Source organism: Anopheles stephensi, chromosome 3, assembly GCF_013141755.1.
Source record: "Anopheles stephensi strain Indian chromosome 3, UCI_ANSTEP_V1.0, whole genome shotgun sequence".
Lineage (NCBI taxonomy): Eukaryota > Metazoa > Arthropoda > Insecta > Diptera > Culicidae > Anopheles > Anopheles stephensi.
In genome coordinates this window covers 1,892,505-1,900,814 of record NC_050203.1, presented here as the reverse complement: position 1 = coordinate 1,900,814, position 8,310 = coordinate 1,892,505, and the positions used below count along the sequence as shown (strand labels likewise).

Here is an 8,310-nt window from a genome sequence, read left to right as displayed (position 1 = left end):
CGGAGAACCTCAGCAACATATGCGTTTGTTTTGATTGCACAAAGCTGGAGGCAGGTCGCACGCGTGTTCTTCCTCCATCCGGTTCGTTTCGCGTTTGTGCCGTGTAGTTCGCGTATAAAAATGTTGTGTCTGTGATCAAATGCCATCCAATCGGTTATTAATTCGGTGCCGAGAAGTTCGGCAAAGTTTGTGTCGTTTCTAGCCGGTAAAAGTCTGTCTAAAACCGCGGTGTGCCGTCGTGAGGACTGAAGAAAATGGTACCTGTTCGCTAGTGGGAATGACTGCAAATGCGCGTGAGTGTGTGGGAGAGCGAGACAGCGCGATAAGCAGAAACAGGTAGGTAAATAAACAAAAGCGATGTGTTGCCTTCTTTTTTCGTGCTTCGCAAGCATGTGGTTTTAGAAAACAAGGTGTGTGATTGCGTGTGATTAGGTTAGGTGTGTTCTCGAAGGTGGACATCGTCGGATACTGTTAAGTGGAAGTTTTTCTTATTTTAAAACCCATGCTAATGTTGGAGGAAAAGGTGGGACATATCATTATCATTTACCGGTGTTGTTGCGACTTCGACTTCCTGTCACTGTTTGAATTGAAACGAATCGCCGGAAAATGTTTTCACCGATCCGACCCTACCAATTATCCGACAAGGTTTATTTTTTGACCCCTTTTGCTGTATCTAGACGAACATTCCACCATTCGTTGTCGTAGGAAACGAAACAAAATGGATCGATTTAGTTTTGAATGTGAACGGGATCATCATAGACACCGATGATCGTTACCATGGGCACGTGGATGGAATGAATAATCCCCGTCACTAGTCCAATACGTCCAACCGCGTTAGTTACCGTAGCAACCGCGGCAGCAGATATCGACGACGACACACGATCGTGACTTTGGCATATTCTGTTTCCTCTCCGCTTTCAAGCGGTTCTTCTGAAGCGTAGAGTGTTTTGGAGGCTCCTTCAAGAGTTCGTCAAATGCCAGACACAGCCACTCGGGACAGTGTTTCTGGCCTCAAGTCTCTCGTACTCCTCAAGAACTTCTCGTACTTGATGGCGAAAGTTTTCGAACCGTGGAAGAGTTCTTACAAGGTAAGGAATAAAAACACAGAACGATCGAAGTAGACGAGGCTAAGTGATGGATTTCTGTCGAGCGATGTCTTTGCATATGCGCGAGTCAAGACAACAAGACATCTTGATGGAAATGAGTCTCCCGCTGTGCGTTATGCCGGTGTTTCTGGGTGGGCCTCCACTTGGCGCTAGAGTTGTCCGCCCGTCTGTCCATTCGTCGTCATCATACAGTTTCGGTCGATGGCTCTTGGAGCCGGTTCAACGAGTTTCGGAATATTGGCTGGTAGTGTGGTTGCGCCGGTCTTAAGAGAGTCTCTCGATCAAGTGGAAGGTGCCACCGACGTCGTGATCGTTTGAAAGTTTGGAGAAGATTCAGAAAAAAACACGGCTCAGAAGCTCTGTTACTTCTTGCATCAAGATCGTGGACGACTGTTCATTCAAATATTGATTAGCGTCAACGGCTCCCCGTGGAATAATCAGCCTGGTCTCTCATTAATCCACCCGGCATCATCGGTGTCATTTCGCGGATTTCAGGAACCTTGGAAAAGCCGAAGAAACGCTATAGTCGGCGACCAACCAAAAATAGGGATACCAGAGCGAGAGGGTCGGTTTAAGAGGCCGTAAATAATAAATTTACTACCCTTGGCGCTTTGCTGATAACCATGTGTCGATGACTTCGCACTCCAGCAACTCTTCGCAGCAGCAAAAAAGGAGCATTCGCGCGTTATCCCCGCGACATTGTCAAGAGTATTGTCATCTTCCCAATTTTGGCCCCGGTGCTCAGGTGGAACACAAAATTCGACGGGTTCCGCGATTATCCCTTCTCTGCACGTCACACGACGTTAGGGAAGGGAACGGGGCGTGTTCGGGAAATCTTTCGCTATCCTCTTAGAACTCTTTGGGCGAAATGGAGAAAGGAATATAACATCGGAAAAAAAGGAATGAAGATCCCTTTCTATTCGCCGGCTGAATAGTTAACGCGGCCCGAAATTGGAAATTAAATAATTCAACAGCTTATGACACGGTTTTCTCAAACCCGGCTCGTTGGTGTCAACGTCGTCGTGACATTCATGCAACATTCCCGGAGACACTTCGTTTTTTGGGCCGGAGTTTTTCCTTGTTTTTCGGTCGGGAACGGAACAACAGCCACATCCAATTTCACCGGAGCAAAGGATTTTAGTGAAATTAACACACCACCGTCAAGCGTTTGGTGTGGTGTGATATCCTTCAAAGACACACGTCAGATTGATACAGACTTTCCCAAGAATTTGTCTCAGGAGGGAGGTTCCGCTTGTTCCGTTAGTTCAGGTTGTGTTAAAATATCCAACTCAAGCCAGGAAAAAGGGCGACGAAAAAAAGGATCAGTTGTCATTAGAAATTCCACATCATTGGTCTCTCGCTCGGCTTGATAAATCTTAATTAAACGAATAGCACGATTGTGCTCCCGCGGCAATAGCCTTCAGCAGCTAATTCTAGCGTTTTTTTGTGTGAAAGTCCTGCTGCTGCTCCCACGTGGAAAGTGGAAATGCGACCTTTAGGTAGAGAATGCATAATAGACAAGGAAGCAGCAGCCGGCGCACAGCAATGTCGGAATGCGGATGGGTTGTTAAAAAGCATCCGCCGAGAGATATGACAAGGTCGACAGTGTAGTGAGCTGTTAAGAATGCAATGGTTTCAGGGTTTTTTTTCTTAATAATTTGTTAAACTAGAAAAAAAACTCCCGAAAGCATGCAATTTGCATGACAAATTTATCCTTTTTCTACTCCATTTTGTACTCAATTTTAGCTACTTTTCTAAAAGTACTTCTGACACCTGAGTGATTTTTTCCAGTATCAGCTTTCTGCAGCAAATTCCGTTGCGTCGGTTCCTTGCAGTTTTGGAATTTTCCTTTGAACTGTGCTCCCCATGTGCACGTGTATGCGTTGACGCAAGATTAATAGGACTAGGGCGAAAGGAAGTGACAAGGGAGTGTAGGAGGGGGTTAAGGGAGGGTGGATCAGAAGATGCAGCGGATCGTTCCGCTTAATGGGAAATCCATAAACAAACCGTCCGTTTTGCTCTCGCAACGCGCGCAACCACCACCATGCCGCACACATTGCCATTTCGCTTTGCTCCGAAACGCCGCGCGGCTCCGTATTTTTCGCGCTCTCCCAATTTCTCCCACATTTATTATCTTCTTCGCCACCGTACGGTACGATTAATGCTGCTCGTAGCTCTTTACAGCGTTTGTGTGGTTGTGTGTGACGCAACCTCCCCCGAAGAGAGTGAGAAGGACAGAGATTGAGCGGGAACGAGAGAGAGCGAGTGAGAAGAAGATTTGTGTATTTCTCACGAGGCGAGATTTGATTTCTTTCTCACTCGCTCTCCCTCTCTCTCTCTCTCTCGTTTGGTCTCGCAGAGATTTCCCAACCCGGCACGCATACACATAAATAAGGGGCGAAAGGAAAAAAAACATCCCCCACACACATATATCACACACACAGGGCGAATGCGCGGGCTTCAGAGCGTAAGAAAATGTGCTCATATTTTCCGTGCGCTCGGTTTGCGTGCCGTCTCGCTCACACACACATACACACACATGCACACGGTGTTGAACGTGCGGCGTTGCCTAGGAAAAGCGTCGAGGATACGGCGTCTCCATCGTGTGTCAACATGTCGTTCGTTATCTCCGCTGGTGTGGTGCGTGGTTGTGTGCATGGGAGGGGGGAGGGAGTCGGTTTTTTGTGCCTTTTTTCACGAGAGAGCGACGTCCGCTCTCGTGCCAGATGGGCCGTGCTAGTGCGAGAGTGTTGTGTTTGGTCCGTCCGACGAATACCACGCTATCAGCCGTGTCTCAACAACACAACATCACCAGCAGCAGCAGCAGCAAGAACAGCAGCACAAATTCATCTCGCACACCGGGGGCGACTTACTTCTGTGAGGCAGGTGTCGAAGTTGAAGCACAAAGTGATGTTGGAGCACTGTGTCTTCCTTGCGGGTTTTCGTTGACACACCGTAAAGTATACTACAAATCTACAAATCGAAGCAACCCGAAAGCATTACTTGCCAAAAACTTGCTAAACCACGTATACGAGAGAGACGGACTGGAGCAGCAGGATGCAGTAAATCCGCTTGTTGAGAAGTTAGTATTGGGTCTCGATGGTGATAGTGTCCCATCTTCATCTTTGCCAGCGCTGCGCTTCATCTCTTCCCGTCATTTTGAGGTGAGTTGGTGTGCTCGGCCCCAGTTCGAGGTGAAGCTGAGATTGTGTGCTTGTGTGTGAAAATTGCATCCGTCACTTCCTTTCTATCGGCGTAACGAATTCCTTTAAATTCGTCAAGAAATTCCTACACACCGGGGTTGGTATTCTGCGCGTGTGAACGCTCATTGGACGACGGCTCCATTGACGGAATTTTCGGTTTGTTTACCTTTCACGGTCCTTCCTGTCACTTTGCACCAGTGCACGCGATTCAAAGTATCCTTCAATTTATGACCGATTGCTTCTTGCTCTTTCTCCCTTCTCTCGCAGGACGAGCACCAGGACGACGGCACGCAAACCGACCGGGGAGTGGCTAGTGGAGAAAGCAATTACGACCGTGACGTGGTCGGAACACGACGACTAGTTCTGCTACACCTTCTATTACTTCCGGTCGAGATTGATCACCGCTGATAACCGGTGCGCTACCGTAAAAATCACCTTTAACCGTGTGCGAGTGAGCGACAAGGCCACACACAGAGCGTTGTGTATTAAAGCTGACCGGGAAACAGGCACAGCAACACTCCCATTGCGTGGCCGAAAGCGAGAGTGTGAGTGTCTGTGTGTGTGTGCTGGCCAGTTGTGCGTTTTCGGCTACTAATCAGACGGCATTCGAGAGCAGCTAAAAAGGGGCGCAGAAGGAGTGGTGTTTTTAGTATTTTCCGGATACAGTTTTTAGCCACCTTGTTTTGTTTGAAAAGCTGCTGCCAACGCTAATTTTGACAGTTCGCCTTCCCCCGAGAGCGACACAAACACAACAGACCTACTACGATGGATAATACGGATGTGGCGTATTGTGTACACGCGTAGTAAACAGTGTAGCTGTCACTATTAACCGTTTGCGGGATGGTTCGCTTTGATTTGTAACGAAATTGCATACATTGAGGCGGTGTCCGTCGATGGTGTGTGGCGTGAAAATTTAGGTGTTTTGTGTGTATCCAATTTGGCGTGCGTGGAAGTGTAGTAATTGTGCTCCGAAGTTCGAATGTGCCGCGGGTGATCAAAGGCCAAGCTGGTGATCATGTGTTGAGTTGTGATTGTGGCAACAAAAGGAAGAATACCGTGACGAGATAAGGAGAGAAGAAAGAGGAATTTCTGTCAAACGTCCGACACGGCAAATTCAAGTGAGTAGTGAATGCAATTTTGATTTCCTCGTTCCATATTTGTTGAATTTTTCGTTATCAATTAAGAGAAACGACTGCTCATGAGTTGCGAAAAAAGCGGGCGTTTTTTCGGTTTCAATCGATTATTGCTTTCTATTTCAGTTTGAACAATCGTAGATGTAGAAAAACATCAAAAATACCAATTTGGGTGATAATTTTTGCTGTAAAGGCTGCTGTCATATGTGGCCTTTTCTTTCTCTTCCATGTATTCCCTGCGCTGTTCAGCTCAGCCAACAGCATATGAGCAGTCAGCGCCACATGTTTCGCATTATCGCATCGTGCGCCAGTATTTCCATCATCGAACGCACGCTCCGTGTTGGTTGTTTTGGTCATTTCTCACCCCCGGGGCCGAAGTACACCACCGGCTCCAAGGTTTTGGGGATTTGGCGGCCGGCAGAAGGCGTAGCAGTTCAGTGTGGGATTATTTATAACAAACCCCAGTACGCTTTAAATGAAAGCCGATCTTCAAGAGAATGCGGCGATGGAGTGGCGTTTTCTTATTTTCTCGACGAGTCCACAGTTCCGCACTGGGAATCGAAAAAAAGGGGTTAATTCTAAAATTGTGTTGATGCCCCGATGGCGAAAAGTCCCGTCGTCGTCGCCATCACCGTCAACGTTCGTTAGCAAAGCCAATCATCATTTTCGTCCAGCGATTTGCTGACGTGACGCTTCCGGGGGCCCTCGTCGAATTTCCACCGGTAGGGCATTGCACGGAAGGGCAAAAGTTTTACCACACCGAACGGACCATGTTTCGCAGTATTTTCCTGAACAGCGTGGAATGGAAAACCGAACGAAACGAGCGGGAGATAGGGACGGCGAAGGCCACAGGTCGAGGAAAATGGTTGCTGCAGTGCGAGTATCCTCAAGGGACGCACAGTTTGATGACAGTTTGTCGGAATCGTTTGTCTCAATGGCCACCTCGACGCCTCGAAGTTCGGTTCGGTAAATGATTTTTTTTCGCTTCTGCTTCCTTCGATGTGTTGGATGATGGTGGTGGCGGTGTCCCTCGGTAAATTTCGATAGCGAAGTTAATGCGACTTTAGAACCGGGAGCGGAAAAGTTTTGCCCAAAACGTGACGTTTAATGTGGTCTAAAGCAGCGGGGCAATGTTGGGAGGAATGTCAGCTTACACACTCGAGTAATGGGGCAAGCGTCGAATATCTGTAAAGTTTTGTTTTGCATAGAGATACAAACTTTATGCCCATTTTCGGGGATCTTCAGTGTCTTCAGAATTCTTGTATGTACCAGAGTTCCTCGGCGAACTTCAGGTTGCCTCATGAATGCTTTATTACGAGCATCACTACTACTCCGTCGTAGCGTAGCGTAAAACAGAATTCCAAGAAATACGCACCGAGGCAAGTCTTTAAGATGTTCAAGCAAAACCATTTCCCTACGCGTTGTACCATGCGGACGGGTGTTTGATTTAATGAAAAAGGGACTCCCCCCGTTCGCACGTCATCAACGTTCGCCCTCCCCCTTGATGAAGGCTGTCGGCTGTGTTGCAGACGCATTTTCGGTGGAAAGGTTCTACTGCTGGAGGTACTTGTTGCCTTTCCGCACCGGCCATCAAACAGCCAGACATTACGTCGTGGCGGCCGGTCAGACGAAGGTCGAATGCTCCCGCAAGATAATAAATCTTCTTGGGAAAACCTCGGTTTTCCGCTTCTCCCCAACATCGTGACGGTACTACCTTTTGCTTCGCATGGAGTACATGGGGTTTTCCTGAGCTCGCGGAGACAGTAAGGAAAACGTTGTGGTAGGCCTTGTCGTCACGCTGGGGAGAAGGTGTATAAACAGCAACTGGAACAACAAAGAAAATTCGAAGGATCTCTCGGGACACTTCTTGCGGGGGATGGAGCGGGATTGGGTTAAAAACAACGAGACTACTGAGAGAGAGATGTACATCGTCATCATCATCTCCGTCATCTGGCGCATCGAGTTCCCGAGAAGATGGCGGCAGATTCGTTTGATGCTGCACTGCACCGTACTGTGCAGCGGAGTGTCTTGGTTTTGGGAGGTCCACCGACCACGGTTTCCCGCGAAACTATTACCCTTTTGCCCCCGTGCGCGGTAGTACATCATTAAGATTAAGCTGACTTTATCTGTGACAATGTGCCCGTAAACGTCAACCGTAGTGTGATCATGGCGATGAGCGCGATGCACTTTCGTTACGGTCCATATTCAACGAAATCAATCAAAATGTTTCAGTTCGCTGGCACACGCTAACACTGTCTGGGACTGACTGCGACTGCGACCAGTTCAAAAAAGCCGTCGAGGTTTTAATCTGCCCGTTTGGCCGAGTGCCGGGTTTAACGAAGGAAGAAGGCGCGCAGATTCGGCACATCGTTTGCTCGCTCCTGTTAAGTCGTCAGCTTTATGCTTCTTCTTCGGTTTCTCTCCCCCCACTCAGGGGTGGTAATTATGCGCCTCTTTCCCCCGAGGATCGCCTCCTTGCATTGGCTTCCAACAAAAGTTCTAATGTCCCACACATCCATCAGTAAATATACGTTTGTCCGCGTGGTGCATGTTTGAAATCACTGCGCCTGAAAGGTAGGCAGTGCGCATTACAGCCATCGGTGGAAATGGACACGCCGAATGGGTTGAGCCATAAATTACTTGACCGTTCGGCGAATTTCCGTTGTTTTATGTGCACGTGGACTCGCGACGGCTAGTGTTTTGCATTGTACGTTAGGAAAGGTTCAGTTTGAAGTTCTGTACTGACCAGCGAACCGCGGATGGGCTAGAAATTGAAGGTCCTGTTGTCGTTCGCTTGCAGTAGATGTAAATTAGGTCTACTTTATTCCTGTCCGATATACGCTGGACACACCGCTTGTTTTTTTTTTT

At 48.1% G+C, this 8,310-nt stretch overlaps 1 protein-coding gene across 4 annotated transcripts in view; it reads left to right on the top strand.

The window, feature by feature from the left end:
* Positions 1-10: 10 nt before the first annotated feature.
* Positions 11-8,310, top strand: part of LOC118512151 (homeobox protein homothorax-like) — a 55,740-nt gene continuing 47,440 nt past the window's right edge. Inside the window, exons 1-2 of one of the 4 annotated variants that reach the window (XM_036056190.1) lie at positions 11-340; positions 4,577-5,427. The gene's annotated coding sequence lies outside the window, so the exon portion shown is untranslated. Of the gene's footprint in view, positions 341-3,875; positions 4,271-4,576; positions 5,428-8,310 lie in introns of those variants that run through there. The other 3 variants (XM_036056188.1, XM_036056187.1, XM_036056189.1) reach the window with 3 other exon arrangements.